Below are 15,700 nucleotides of genomic sequence, written 5' to 3'. Positions count from 1 at the left end.
CATCAGCATCTGTCATATGAAACCCAGCAATTTTTCCACAGACTGTTACTGATTTGGATTAGACCTCTGTTTTTTGTGAGAGAGTGAGACTGAAAAGACCGAAGTGAAGCAGAGGTTAATGGCATTTCCTACCTTAAACCAGTTCAACCTGGGGGGGCCAACCTTGCAGATTAAAAAAAAAAATTTAGTGAACATCACAGAGATGGAAAGAGATGAGAAAATAAACCCCCATGGTTTCAAGGCTAAAGGCTGGTTCATTATATGAAGGAGAGGCCAAATTATGTGTTAAGTGTTCAGTATCTCTAGGCAAACATCAGCTTGAAGAAAATGAAGCAGCAAATCCATTCTAATGCATTAAATTATTTCTAGCACGAATTATTTTCCAGTTACCCTTTGCTTCCATTCTGACATAAGTTGAAAGATATGTTCAATTATCTCCATATACCACTAATAATGAAAATTTCAAATACATCCAGGAAAAATTGCAAGGGAGGAAGCTGGTTTTAAAAGGAAGTTAACTAATCAAAATGTTTTAATCCAGAATGTCTTGCCTGTTAATTTTTTTTCCCCTAGTGTGTTAAAATGAAAATGTCAATTTAAACGAGATCTGTATGCAAATGAATGGACTGGCCTTTCACTCTACCTTGAGTTACAATGGCTGCACGTGAACTTACAGCTCCACTAAAATATGAATTTCTTTCTCAGTGCGAGAATTTTGTGTTGTGCAAAGCAGCTGACTGTTACAGAATGTATTTTGAGCACATTACTCTCAGAAGGAGAGAAACTAAGTATCTGGGTAATGCTGCAAAAGGAGGGAGAAAGTCACAGTATCAGGAAAAAAAACGTTCTTTTCAGTCTGCAGAAGCACCTATAAAGTGTTGTGGATGTACACATGGTCATTACACTCACATTCGGTGCTCTGCACAGACTTTGCTCCTCAGGCTTAGCACAGGGCATTCACAAGACAGGTAGTAAGGAAAGGCCATTTGCACAAATCTGGATCTACTATTAGTCTAACTTTTCTCTACAATTTTGCAGAAATCAATACAAAAAAAAAAAAAAAAAGAGAGTAGTCCAAATAGCATCATCTTAGAAAAACAGAAAGCTAATGTCAAACTCTATGCTGCAGTAGCCTGCCATTCTAGAAATTTTCTCTGAGTATTGTAAATGCAGGTGAACCCAATGGGAAGAAATGCTGATGTCTGACTCAATTCAGAAGGCTGAATGATTTCTTTATTATAACTATGCTAAAATACATCAATATGCTATATAAAAGGAGGATACTAAAGCTACATACTACTTTCTCTGACTCTAACAGAACTCGTGACCCTCTCTGGAGAGTCCAGCCCCAGGTGGGTTGGATTGGCCATCAGGCTCAAACAATCCTCACCAGAATCCAACCAAGCACTCACCCCAGGTAAACAATTCTCCAAACACATTCCACATAGGAAAAACAAGGAGCAGAAATAGAAATTGTTTTCTCTTTCATTTCTCTCTGTGCACCTCTACGAAAATCCTGAGAGGGAGAGAAATGTGCTTGCCACATCTGAGTTATGTTTAATTTTTTTATTTAATCAGATGTCTCTTGGTAGATCTTTCCATCTGCAGTGGAATTCCACTCCAGGTGGGATTTCAGGGGGAAGATTTGGTGGCCAGTGTGAAGAATGCAGAAGCTGGAGAAGCACATGTGCCTTGTTCCTTGCAAACAGGCAGCAAAGCTGCACTTTGCCCCTAAATCCCAACCCATTGGATATACAGTGCTCCCTTCACAGACCACGAAAATAACTTCAGTGCCATTAATGCAAACCCTGTCTGATCACTTAAAAATTCTGCTGAGTGGAACAGGCTGCCCAGGGAAGTGGTGGAGTCACCCACCCCTGGAAGGACTTAGAAGACAAGATGTGGCACTGAGACAGGGTTTAGTGGTGGCCTTGGCAGTTCTGGGTTAATGGCTGGACTACTTGATCTGCAGGGTCTTTTCCAACCTAAAAAATTCTGTGATTCCGTGATATCAGGATATCAAATCCACATTCAATGAAATCCCTGGTGTGCCTTTTCTCTGTCTCTCTCTGATCCTTTTTGGCTTCTCATCCCACTAAAAAAGTAATATAAGAGTTACTACCTAAGTTGGACTTTTCAAAAGCAATACTTTCTGTGAGCAGCTCTTTTTAAGTTCAGTGTCAATTTAGCAGGTGGGGAAAGCAGCATTGGTTTATGAACCTTTCTCCTACTTTTTTTTTTTTTTTCTATGAGTTACAAAGGGATTTTCTTCATTGCTATTAAAAGGTTTTGTTTTGTTTATTTTTTTTTTTCCTTGGCATCCTTGTGATTCTAAAGCAAAAAATCAAGTGTCTTTTGCTGAAATTTCTCCATGTGTTTTGTTTCTCTGGAGACAATTCTGCCATGTTGTGCCATGCATGCCCTGTGGTCAGGCAACAGTGAGGATATTTCACCTGAAGAAATATTTTTTTTGCTGCCAAAAAGCAACTTCATTTCTAGAGTTCCCTGATGCTGAAATTCTATTACCTTTGACTTGAATGCTATTAAGTGATGCCACTAAATAACAAAAAAAAAAAAAAAGTACACTTTGTGATCTGTCACTTGTGTAACAGTAACCTAAATAACAGTGACAATTTTATAACAGTAACAGGGCCAGACTGCAGTGCACCATCCACAGAAAGTTTCCTCCACCAGAAAAAGGTAAAAAGGGATCATTATTACTCAAAACCAACTCTGAGAGCACTCCATGTAACCTTCCATTGGAACAAAAGCACAACAAAATTTCACAACATGCATTGTACTAATAACATTCATATATAAAATTGCCTACTTTTAAAGACAGAGAAAACAATTTCCATAGAAGTTTCATTAACTCCTTTTTACAGGTAATATAGAAAAGTAAAATATCTGCAAATTTCAAAGTGAAGCAACCAAGGTAAAGAGAACACTTCACTGCTGGCATTATTCTACTAATGGATGGGGTGCAAAGGTGTGCAGTTGTAGTGCTTTGAGTATCCTTGCACAGCTATTCTATTTTAACTGCAACTTAAATGGAAGGTTAGAATCAAGGACTTTAATCTTATAAAACCCAGTTATTAAATATGTCAATATGGATGAAACTACTACTGCAAAATGATCTCATTTTATAACTTAGAATCTCTCTGGTTTCCAAATACAAAAGGAATTAAAGCAGTAGTGGGAGGAAAAAAGAGGATGACAATAAAATTAATGACAACCAGACAGGATCATTCTAGAAGTGTGGACAAGAGGACAGTTTTCATCCTTTGATTCTCAAACCATGCTAAAAAGAAAATTACACATTTGAATCAGGAGAGATGTTGGGGTTTTGGTGATGGTTTTTTTGAGGCATGGAGGGGGAAACATGGGAGAAAAGGCTCTTCTGTTTCCTCCTGGAGGTGCCACTGAGGATTTCATAACAGTCTGCAAAACCTGCTGACTGCATGTCATACTGAGATGCTGTTGGTATCTAACTCTGCCAGGGCAAACCTCCCTGCCTCACCTCCCAACCAATGCATGGAATCCGTGGTGCTCCACCTCTCTCAGGCACTACCTGGAATATTCCCCTGTTTCTCAGTCTCTTCATTGCTGGTGCTGCCCAGAAGTTCATGCAAATCCAGCTGCCTGCTTTTCTTCAGAGCCAGCTCTGGACTATTGTCATTAGGACACAAATTGACACACATTGGCATATGTGGATCTGGTCATGGAGAGTTTGTGCTGTTGCTGTGTATCATCCACCTACCTCACAAATAAACAGAATATTTTAATCATGAAGCTGCCAAGCTGTTTACCAACCCAGCACTACATCTACTTAGCAGTATACAGAAAAAAAAAAAAAAAAAAAAAAAAGGAGTTTTAAAGCTAAACAAAAGACTGTGAGGAAGCTGAAGGAAGGTGAAGAGAGAAGACAGGAATCCATTTTAGAAAATGCAGACTCTGAAATTGAGTGTATCATCTATCCAGGTGTCTACAGCATGAGCAGAAGATGTGATTGTGCAGAGTGTGATAACAGTTCTTTTCTGTAACACTTGCTCTCGATCAGATGTGTTCCTGCCTCCCTATTATATTTAGACGTGCACTGGAGGCAATTTTAGGGCCACTTCAGTGAGCATGTTTTTTCTCCCAGAGAATGCACAGAGGGTAGTGTAAGATGTGAGATAAAAAGAGCACTAAATATAGAAGTGCTTTAGTGCTTTAAGTCCATAAAGATGAGTCAACAGAACTCTCTCCTCCTAGCAGATTTTTCTACTAACTTGTTTTACCTTACACATGCTACATGTGAAACACACCTAGAAAGGAAAATGACTGTTTTCTGCAGCTTGTTCTGCTCTTCCTCATGGAATTGAGATGAGTGTGGTGAGCTGCCCAGACTTAGAGCTGGTTATGACTATATTCAGAATAAATAGTATGATTCAGTACATATTCATTTATAGGTAGGGGAAAAAAAAAGTAGCACTGTTAGGCAGCTTGTGACTTAAAATTTAATGGTCACTTAAATACCTTCTCAAGTTTTCAGGTTAGTCAAATCAGTTTGATTAGTTTTGCAATTTAAATCATTTGATGGTTTTAGACAGGAGTTGTGAACTGGCTTGTCCTAAATTATGAATATACTTTAGAACTCTGTTAATCTGATTTTGGAGACTTGATCTGATACCTTAAAAGGGCCAAATTTCAGTTTTTTGGAAGTATGATTTTGAAAGAACTTAGTGTACTTACCTCTGACTGTCCTGACTCAAAACTGTCAGAAAAGAAGGATGTGTGTGCTGATTTAACACTGAAAGGTTACCCAGAATAAGTAATTTTTGACATGATGATGGGGATGAAGATAGTGAGCATAGATACATATGTTTTTAAAAATATCTGTATAGATACATATGTTTTTAAAAATATCTGTATTGTAATGAAGAAAGCATTACTGTTACAGATGGGATAAGAAGGTTTTTCTATGTCCTTTTATGATAAAAGCTTGGTGTCAAATGAAGTGTTTTTCATGGCTTTCCCAAGAATGCTGCTGCTCTAAACATTAAGTGAAGGATTTGGAAAAGGAGCTGGAAAATGAGAAACAATGCTGAGTTACCAAAAGGCATGGATCAGGGTGCTCACAGCAGAAACCTTGGGGAAAAATAATCTGTCATCATTCCGTCAGGATGGCTGCAGCCAGTCAGAAACTGAAGAAGCAGATGTTGAACTCAGGTAACTTCTGATGGAGTGAACCCTGTCTGCTTTCTTCAAAACCAAAGTCGATAGCTCACTCACACTTTAATCATCAGATTTTGGGAGAGGAGGACTACCTTCAAATCTTTGTTGAGTAAGTCATTGTCAGGTGTTTCTTTTGTAGAGAGGAATAGAAGGGTGGTATTTTGCTTATTCTTCACTTCTGTTGCATTTCCTGATGTATAGCTCAGGCTACCCGTTTCCACGATTTCATTTGTCTTTTGGTACTGACACTTTACAAGATACTATTTCCACACCATGGCAAGAGGACGTGCATGAAATCTGAGCTGCAGTGGGAATTCTTTTCCTGAGTTTACAGTAGAGTCAGGATCTAATCCTGAGCACTACTCATTTCTACCTGCATAACATGTGGTGGTCCCAAGAGAGTGAAGTTTATAGTTAAATTAGCATTTACTGTAAAATTCTGTGCTCAGTGAAGTGCAGATATTGAAAGGTTTTCATTATTTTTAAGTGATTCCTTTCTTCCTGATGATCATAAATATCTCTCTAGGGTGCTTGAAAACCAAAGTCTGCTGGTTTTTTCTATCATTTTTGTACACACTTTTGTTTCACTTTACTGCATACATATTTATTTTATTGTTGGGGTTATTCAGAAGAGTTATCATAATGCAGATCAGATGGTTGATTAAATCACAGCTGGCTTTTAAAAATACTTATAAAACCCCAGCATGCTTTTAAAGAGAAAACTCATATAGAGTTCAATGAATTCTGAAAGCAGATGTACAAAATACAGTTTGGAGAATTGTTCTTTTGTTCTTTGGAGTTAACCTTCTAAGTGTTTCTCCTATTCGCTGCTCATTTCCAAATAATTTTACTGCAGGAAACAGGAGGAGATGTTAGGTAGGGGGGCAATGACTTTATACACACATTCTGAGGATGACAGAAAGCAAGAAAGGTAATGTTTCCTGATGTTGTGATAAACTGCTATTTTCTTAGATGCCAGGTTTGCCCCAAATATCTGAGTGAGGGATTTTCCCTCAATAGTTCATATAATGCACTGTGAAAACCTCCAGCTGTTGGTTGTTTTCTGCTTCCCTGCCCATCACAAGCAAGATCCCACCACTAGTGAGGAATTCTCTTCCAGATGGTGTACATAGCTTTAATTTGAAGTTTGCCTGGTGAAGGGAGTAGTGAATGATTGAGCACTCACTAAGGTAAGAGGTAGCTTGTGACTCCTGTTTTCTTGAGTAAATAGAGCAAGGTGTTTAATCAAGCAATGAAGGGCCAGGAGAATGTAGCTACACAAATCTCAAATGTCATGATAGCACAGACATTGCTAATGCATTCCCATCATTTGAGCCTGTCACTTCTCCACAGTACGTTGTGTGAAATGCTCACTAAATCTGTTAGGGAGCCACAGGAAGGCTCAGACACTGCAAAAGCTTCTCTGCCTCATTTACCCCTGTGAATACTTCCAGTAACTTCAGCAAGATTAGCTACAGGGGTCATAATATCCATGATTTTAGAATTGGAGTGCACACTGAGCATGCATTGCCTTTGTGAGAACCAGTGCAGAATTCAGAGATTTGTGTGTCTGTCATTTAATGATCCCCAGGCAAGCACAAAGTGATGTTGCTGTGACCTGCTGGATTTTTTGCAGGGAACACCACATTTTTATGATGTTCCTGACACACATGCATTCAGAATGTTTAGAGAAATGAGCATACATGCCAGGAAATGAAACGAAACAGTGAATTAAAATGAAATTCTCTGCTGCAAAGTCATCATAAAGTTGGGGCTGATAAATCTTGATGGAAAAGCTTTCAGTCAGGTCCTCAGTTCTGCTGCTGTTTCTTCAGCTCAGCTCTCAGAAAAATAGCTCACTTAGCATGAAAGAGTGATGGCTTCTGCCCCTCTTCCTCTGGGTGGTTTGGCTGCCTATTTTTCACGAAGTGAAAGAATGGAGGAGCAGAGCTGTGGATCTTTCTGCAATGACCTGGGCAAGGTTCTCTACACAGAGAGCCCTTGTGCTCTGAGAAAAGAGCTGCCACACACCTCGACCTCCACAGCCACCCAGGGACAAACAGGGCCTCCACAATATCTGGAATGATACTTCTCACAGCATGACACAGTATTCTGAAATATTCTGTCTGAACCCACAAGCATCACCCGGCCCAACCCTTCAGTGAACAGCCCTTACAGGGATTGAATCCACAGCCTTGGCATTATCAGCACCCTGCTCTGACCAGCACAGCCAGCCTGGCACTAAATCTTAGGAAAAATGGTTTGTGTGTTCTTTGAAGTTCCTACTGTCATTTATGGCAGTTCAAAGTTTCCTGGATGAGGAGAAAAGCTAGAGAATCTATAGATACATATATAGATACATACTATGGGAATAATATGTCCTTCTCCACAGGTTAACTCACACTTCAGCTGCAGCTCCTAATGTTTTCCCCCTACTCGGGTGCTGGAGAGGTCTGAAGACAGTCCTCACGTGATTATTTAGAAAATGGTATAGCCTCATCTTAATTTTGGCAAGATCTACTATTTAATCTCATGCCTCCTAGCAGTAGTTATGATGCAGCAATTCCTCCCTGCTGTACAGATGATATTTTGTCCTCTGTTACAGATCCTGGAATCCTGAAAGGTTTAAATGTGACACAGCTGACATCCTCTAACAAGATTTTGAAGTGGGCCAGACAAATCTTTTGGTGAGAGAAGAACCTGGGTGTCGTGGCACTTTCTCTTCCACCTGGCTCACAGATGTGCTAGAGAAGGTGAAGCCAGGACTGTGCTTCCCAAACAGCTCTGCTGTCCCCTGCCCCAACTCCCAGGATTTCCTGCTGTGATTCAGGGCCCATTTACAGTGAATCCCTGAGGAAACTGGAACAGAAAAATCCACTTACTCTTAAATAAAAGGCCCTGCCAAAATAACACGAGGACTGGGTAAACAGACTGCACGGAGAGGGAACTGTAAAACTCTGAAATACCCTGTTTGGTGGAGAAAGATGCCTGATGGCTGTGATATCTAGTGGGGATTAAAGGCTAAAAATGGCTTGAGGCTTTTCACATAAGCACAGTATGTTCAGAGGGAAGAATACTTTAAAGTTTGGCTCCAAATATTGAAACTTAATTTTAAAAGTAGGATTTTGCAGAAAATTTGATAAATCCATAAGCTATTGAAATGCTTTTTGCGACCTCTGTTAGAAAAAAAAAAAAGATGGAGTAAGCATTCCCAAAACTGTTCAATAATTAAATGCGTGTTTGAAGTGATTTTTTTCTCCTGCCTGGATAAATACATGTTTAAATTGAAAGTTATATAACATTGTAGAAAAAAAGGCTATGGCACAGTCTAATCCTGAATTATGAGCAGAATGGTTACAACCAAGATTCCTTTAATACAGCTATTTTAGTCCTAGCACTGTGCAAATGCTCTCTGCTTGTCTTCAAGAATTGCTGCCTATGAATTGTAAAATACTGGAGCAGGATTTTTCTGGTATTTGCAGCTCCCACTGACAATTTTGGATGGTATAATTGAAGGACAGGCTTGGCTGACCGGGATCACATTTTGACTTTGGTTTCTGTGCAGTCAGTGTTGCTGGGAGCTTTTTCTCTCCCAGAGCCTCGCTTGGGAGAGATTTCTGGGGGAAAAAGGGGATTGGCAGAGGAGGGTGAGAAGAAAGGAGAAGGGGGACGTGTGGAACAGGGACACTTAGAGACATTTCCACCAACAAGGAAGCAGGAATTTAGGATGGTGTCTGACCTTTTTCAGCATGCAGCTAATGTGTGGAGGAAAATATTCTTCATACACCACTGCTGTTCTGGGGCTGTTGTACCAGGGAAACATGGAGCATACAGGGACCACGGTGAACTCAAGAAGATGCAGCACTGATGAGCAGGGAAAGTATCAGTTTAGAAAGCAGCATTCTCATTTGATAAGGAATTTTGAGTTAATTCCATTTTGAAGCAGAATACCCATTGCTTGACTCAAAACAATTTGCTTTCAAAATATTTTAAAATATGGTCGTAGAAGGGCATTCCAAATGAGAAATCAAATTACGTTATTTTGAAATTTCAGTTTGCTCCAAATACTAACTTTGAAATACTTTTTTTTTATTAAATTTTTTAACTGGAATGATGCTATGATGCCATTTCTACTACATAGGTTTTGTTTTTTATTCTTTTGGCTGCTTCAGTTACCATTGTTTGGTTGATTTTTTTGTATGTAGGTTTTTGTTTGTTTGTTTGTTTTTTGCTTTTTTTGGGTTTTTTTGGGGTTTTTTTTTGGTAGAAAAATATCCATCCTGAAAAAGCTCCCTTGGAAATTCTGATGGCCACACTCCCAGGCTCTGTAAACTTCACATGGTGCATACACACGGACACAGCTCTCTGAATTATTATTTCCTTAAACTGCTCCCAAACCCCCAGTAAATGGTAGCTGAAGCCTCAGTGATATTACAGGATCCATCCTGTTTCTGGCCATGCCTGTGGAATTACAAGGCCGTTGGGAAATCCCTTACATGAAACAGTCTGCACTCCTTTTAGAGCCAAGCTTGCAGTGCTTGTACCACTCACCAACAGAAAAAAAATTCCTTATCAAACCACTGCTCTCCAAGGCACTTGGGTTTTTTTTTTACTCCTGACCCTTCCCAAGTTTTGTTGTTTATTACTCTCACCATTACCCAGTTGCTCCAGTAGAATTAAGCATATATGCTGCCTTTAACTTTCTGAAAACATGTGAATATTTTATCTCTACCCTGTGTGATTGTACATAACCCTGTCTGTCCTTTGTTTAGCCATGCTGAGTGCTGGCTCCTAATCATTGAAATGTATGACATTCCTGACATACGTTCCATAAAGTAATTATTACAATCATTACATTTACAAAGAAAAAAACCCCAAAAGACAAAAGGAAAAGCCCAGTTTTGAAAATGAATGCATTTAAATAGTAGTTAAAAATGTATTTAAAAAGAAAAACATGGGCTGCAGCTGTTCTCTACTGTACACTAAGTACTATACCTGTTGTGCTGATGCTGAAGCCTAATTAATTTCTACTTCCTCCTTACTGTGCTGACCCTTAGGAATTGGAAGGATTAAAGATCTATGACTTCCCAGCACCTTTTGGCTATGAAATGATTCATTACACATGCACTTTCATTTTTTTTTTCTGTATAGTTGATTAAGAATAGACAGAAGAAATCATGCAACAAAGGGTGACCTTGCATCTCAGGAGAAGATGAATACCCACTGATCTGCCTCTCAAAGGCAATTATGCTTTCTGGTTTTGGGGTTTTTTGAGTAATTCTGGTTTTGATTGTGGGGTTTTTTTTTTGTTTTGTTTTTAATTATAAGTTTTTAAAAGATTAATTAAACAAGGTGAATCTTACCCCTTGTGTTTACTGCCTTAAAATAGCCATCAAATAGATGTTGTTGCTGCTAAGCTTGTGCCATGATTTTAAACAGGGAGGATTCATGTGTTTGCAAACCTGTTTTTTCTAAAGAGACTTCCATTTTCAGATCAATTAAATAGGTACATCTCCACAACCATACCTGGTTGCTTCCCTGATGCCAAAGCCTAAAGAAATAGAACACCATGTTAATACAGGATAGGTCTTCTGTATTAAAAATAATTAAAAAAACACATCAATTTTTGTTTCTCTTTTACTGACACAAAAAAAAAAAAAAAAAAGTAGATATGGCACTTGACATTGATGGGTTGGATTTGAATTCATAACCAGACACTTGGTTTGTTTCTGTTCCTCCTCAAATTCAAAAGCTTTGTTAACCACTGTAAATATTTTAAAGGCTTTTCTGAGCCCTTGCTCACTGCCATCACTTCTCCAAACCCTGCAAGTTGCCAGAACAGGGATTTCAGAAACACTAGCTAAAACATCTTGACAAGCTAAACAGTTTTTAGAACTGGAGTAGGTGGACTTAGCTGACTTCCTGCCAGCTCCAGAGTCTGCACACTGTCGATGGAGATAAGCAGTGCAAGCAGAGTGGATTAAGGCTGGAGCCAGGAATCTGCAGATCCTGGACCTGCTCTCATCTCTGCCATGCCCTGAGCAAGTCCTCTCCTGTTGGCCAAGCCTGTTCCTCTGGAGGTGAGCTAGGGGCAGGATTTACCTACTTCTTTCAAAGGATGCTTATTTTCCTCAGTTTTTGAGGGTTTAAACCCTCAGTTTTCGAGCTGCACCTATTCCTGTGCGTTTGGCAGATGCTGAACTGCTCACAGCTCTTAGGAATGGACCTGAGCAATGAGGCCTTTGAGGAAGTTCTTTTCAGTTCAGTCAGATTTCAGTATTTCATACTTTTATTATGCTTTCCATAAACAACTGACTGAAAATTTTAGCCTCTTTTCATCTCTCTTCCACACGTACTGTGGTTGGCATTAACATCTCCAAAACAGGGAACTTGAAACTTCCTTCTGGTGATGTTATTCCAGTTGCATCTCAGTTATACAACATCAATGCCTAAAAATACTAATTCTCAAATCTTTCTTGCTTGGGCAAACTCAAGAACAACAACCATGAACAATTAGCATTTTTAGCATGAAGAATTTCAAATACTTATAGCCACCCTAATTTTTAACTCTCTCCTTGCCTAAACACTAACACGCATTTCAACATGCATATTATTATTTTTTTTTATATACTTTTATTTCCTGAATCTGTGCAAAAGGAATTCAGCATTATCTCATACACTGTTGTGTTTTTGACCCAGGGTGTTTTGACTAACAGAGTTTGAAGAGTCCTACAAACAGATGAAATCAATTTTTTGGCTTTGAAATTTCTGGCACATCCTGGCTCTTTCTGGATGTCAAAGTGAACAACTTGATATACAGCTCATGTCTCTTCATCGCTTTGAACTATCCATAACTCTCTTTTGGGTTTTAGTAAACACATTCCTTAAAGTCTGTGCCATGTTACTTCTCAAATTCTATCTGTATTACCCAGGGTCTTGTTTCTGTAATCTCTCCTCTCTTAGATCCAGAAATATTTCCCTATATTTCCATTTCTATCTGCACCTTGATATATTGGGTTTTTTGAGATGAGAGAAAGCTGCCAATTGGGTGTTAGGAATAGGATTTTTTTAAAGTGTATATATGAACTTAAACATTCAGAAAAAAGAGCAGTTTTTGTTGTTGCATGCCTAGATTTTAAACATAACTGTATTTGACAGCTGAAAAGATAGCAGCAGTGGCAGATGCTATTACACTCTAAGACCAAAGCCACAAATTTACCTGCTAAAATGACTTCCTCACTCTAGTTATTCCTCTCATCTAAGCTGAGAAAACTCCTCAAGAAATTTTACCCACTTATCAAGTGCTGAGCACTTTGAGAATCCCAAGAGCCAGGAGGAGCCAGAGCTGTATTTGCAGCTGGCAGAAACCCTCTCTGTGCCCTGCATTGGCTGGTGATGTTTAGCAAGCAACTTTTGACAAATGATTTTCCTTTCTAGGGGCACAGCAAGTTATGTAAGAGGACATTTGGCACTTTCTGAAAGAGAAGGCTTTCCTTTATCTGAAATGGACCATCTGACACCTTCCTGCTTCATATCTGACACCTTCTTCTTTCATGGTTTTCCATTTTATCTTGTGACAAAGCCGTGTGTTTTTGCTTGATCCCTCTTGAGTTTGAAGATGGTAACCAAGGCAATATCAACCACTTGCTTTTTCTCTTCAAACATGCCATCACTTTGTGAACAAATACTACCAAAAACCCCACCCCAAACTCTGACCATGTTTTAGATGCTACTGAACAAAACATGACAACAAAAGAAGCCCAGCCCAAAAATAAAAAGTATCTTTTTTTCTTGATAAGCCAGAAACCAGTATAATCTGACTGGTAGATAAAAAAAAGCTTATCTAGTCATGCTCATGCTAAAGCTGATCCACTTCATTATTTCTACCATTGTACAGCCCACTGTTGCTTTTTTTCCTGCTTGGAAAAAGTGTCAGTGTTACAGGAGAGAGATTTTATGCTCAGAGGACCTGGGATTAGAAGAACAGTAATTTTGACTTTGGAGATTCATCTTTGTCACCAGACTGCTTTTAAGCACGTAAAAAAATTCTATGCTGAAATATGTCTGTGTTACAAAATAATTTCAAGTTCTGGTATGGTAACTGATGTTATAGTCTAAAGAATGAAAACTGCTGGTTTAGGATAAAAAAAATCTACCACTGTTATTAGAAAACAGAAGAAAGCACATAGCATAATAGGTCAGTTTAATGGCATTGTTTGCAGTAAAGCTGACATTTCAGGCATAATCTGCAGTGCTCACTTGAAGTAGGACATTTTGCTGGGCAGAGAAGGATTTGATACATTCTTTTATATTGCTGTGTCAAATTGGATTAGAACACAATAAAATGGAGAATGTAAAATAAAGGCCTTTGGGCTCGCTGGTTAGGCAGTGTAATAAGATGCACAAGGAATTAAAATGAATTGTACTCTTCAGAAGTATGACAAACCTGTCATGTGCAGTTTGCGTGGAGCTTCCCTTTTTCTCATTCATTTCCTAGGAATATCCTTCCTGTGTGCACTTTCTGCTGACCTACATAAAGTGAATTCCCTTCAGTGGCTTTGCCCAGCATTTTTCTGTTCTCTAATTACAATTTGAAACAAGACGATGCTTGAATATAAATTATTGAAAATCTATTACAGTTGATACAGTTTTGGTTGCCAACCATAAACTTCCCAATGGGGCTCAAAACTTTGCCAAAACTTCTTTCTGAGTTTCACTAAAGCTGTCTGCTGGCCTGGAGAGCAGCCACAGGAGGGTTCAGTGCAGCAGCCTCACCAAACAGCCCTGGATCAGGATCCAGCTTCTGCTGTCAGGCTGAGAGATATCTCAGCTACACAGACAAGAAAATGGGCTGAATCTTGGTTTCTTAAATGATGCATGGAGTATTTCTCACAACCTCATGGAATGAATTCTAACCTTTGAGATTTTGGAAATGTTAATTGGTAAGCCGGGTACTCTACACTTTCATTTATCTGATACTCTTATCTCAGAATTCACATTACCCAAAATTGAATGTGTCTCCTATGTGCCATGAGTCACTTGCTTTGAAAAGGCCTCTGTTAGTTGGAATGCCAGTGACAAGTCTAGATGGCAGGTCGTGTGTTCTGTTTAGATAAACAGGGTTACACTTCATGGGAGAATTGGTATCAGGAGGAATTAATAAATGACTCATGTTTCAGTCCTGAATTTAATTTCATATATTACAGAAAATCTGAATACAAGTGATACGCTGCATCACTTTTGAAATTTGGAAGAAGTGATTAAAAAGAAAATACCAGAGCCAATCTTCTGCCTAAGTTAAAGCAGGGAAAAATGACCTGTTCATATCAAAGCAGCCCAAGTGTGTGTGCACATTCAGCTTTCAGTTGACTGTGAAAAATGTAGTTGATCTTTGGACACTTAATGCTGTATGAAAGCAGCCTTTCACTTGGAATGACTGTCATCTGCTCTGTCACATCCTTACTTTTCCCTTGCAGCTGAAAAGCAGTAACTTCTCCTACAAAAGCCAGACACCATGTCCATGCCCCTGCCTGTTCCCCAAGTGAAGAACTGCTTGTGCTGCTGCTGCACTTCTATCCTCATGTGGGACAGGATTGTGCAGAGAATTCTCCTAAAAGCTAGGAAAATATAAATTTCTATAAAGAATTTTCCAGCAAAAAGAGATCCTTTAAGAATCTCCTTAAAGCTAGGAAAATATCCATTTCCATAAAGAAAAAATCAATCTGGTCTGTAATATGGACATGTTAGGAGACCACAGAGGTATAAGGTGAGGGTCTGCATTCAGGAAAGTTATTTGTCTCAGAACATCCTTTACTTTTCAATGACTTCTTATTCTCAGCTAAGCAGATGTTTCTGTGCTTTCCTGAACTGAGGTCTAACAAACTTACCCTTTGATCTTACTGCTAATGATGTCTGGTTTATTTGACTCTAAAATGAGCACTCCACTGGAGTATGGTTTGACATTGCAAATGAAATGTTTCCTGACACTTGGCACTGGTGCCTTCACCCCCGTGGATTTCTGCAATGTATCATTCTCACCGAAGGTCTGTCCCCCCGAGGATGCGTGGGATTCATCTCTAATGGCATTACAAGGAGGTTGGCTCCTGCTCTGAGTAGAAAGCTCCTTCTTTTTTGGAAGTAATTTCCATGATTTTGTACCTAATCCCTGTTTGGGTTCCTGCATAGAACTTGATATCCCAGAGATTCTGGGACAACTCAAATGCAGACTTCTAAAATACATTCCTCATTTCCCTGGGAACACAGCAATGCCAAACAAAGAGTTAAACCAATTCAGTTCACTGCTTTCATGGAACAGCATTGTCTGAACTCTGTCTGGCTGGATTATAGCTGTGGGGTTTTCTGACTTTATGAGAATAAAGTCTTCAGCCTTTTGAAGAACTGAAGATTGCTACATAAGAAATGTTGAATCTGCAGTTCTGGCTGATTAGTGTGCTGTAAATTACATAAAGAATCATGCAAAACA

At 39.1% G+C, this 15,700-nt stretch overlaps 1 protein-coding gene across 4 annotated transcripts in view; it reads right to left on the bottom strand.

Annotated features, from left to right (window-relative positions):
• The window catches only part of SYT9 (synaptotagmin 9), a 76,407-nt gene that overhangs the window by 25,021 nt on the left and 35,686 nt on the right, over positions 1-15,700 (bottom strand). The gene's annotated exons all lie outside the window — the stretch shown is intronic.

The sequence above is a fragment of the Taeniopygia guttata genome, chromosome 5, assembly GCF_048771995.1.
Source record: "Taeniopygia guttata chromosome 5, bTaeGut7.mat, whole genome shotgun sequence".
In the NCBI taxonomy this organism is placed as follows: Eukaryota; Metazoa; Chordata; class Aves; order Passeriformes; family Estrildidae; genus Taeniopygia; species Taeniopygia guttata.
This window is presented reverse-complemented; position numbering and strand designations above follow the sequence as displayed.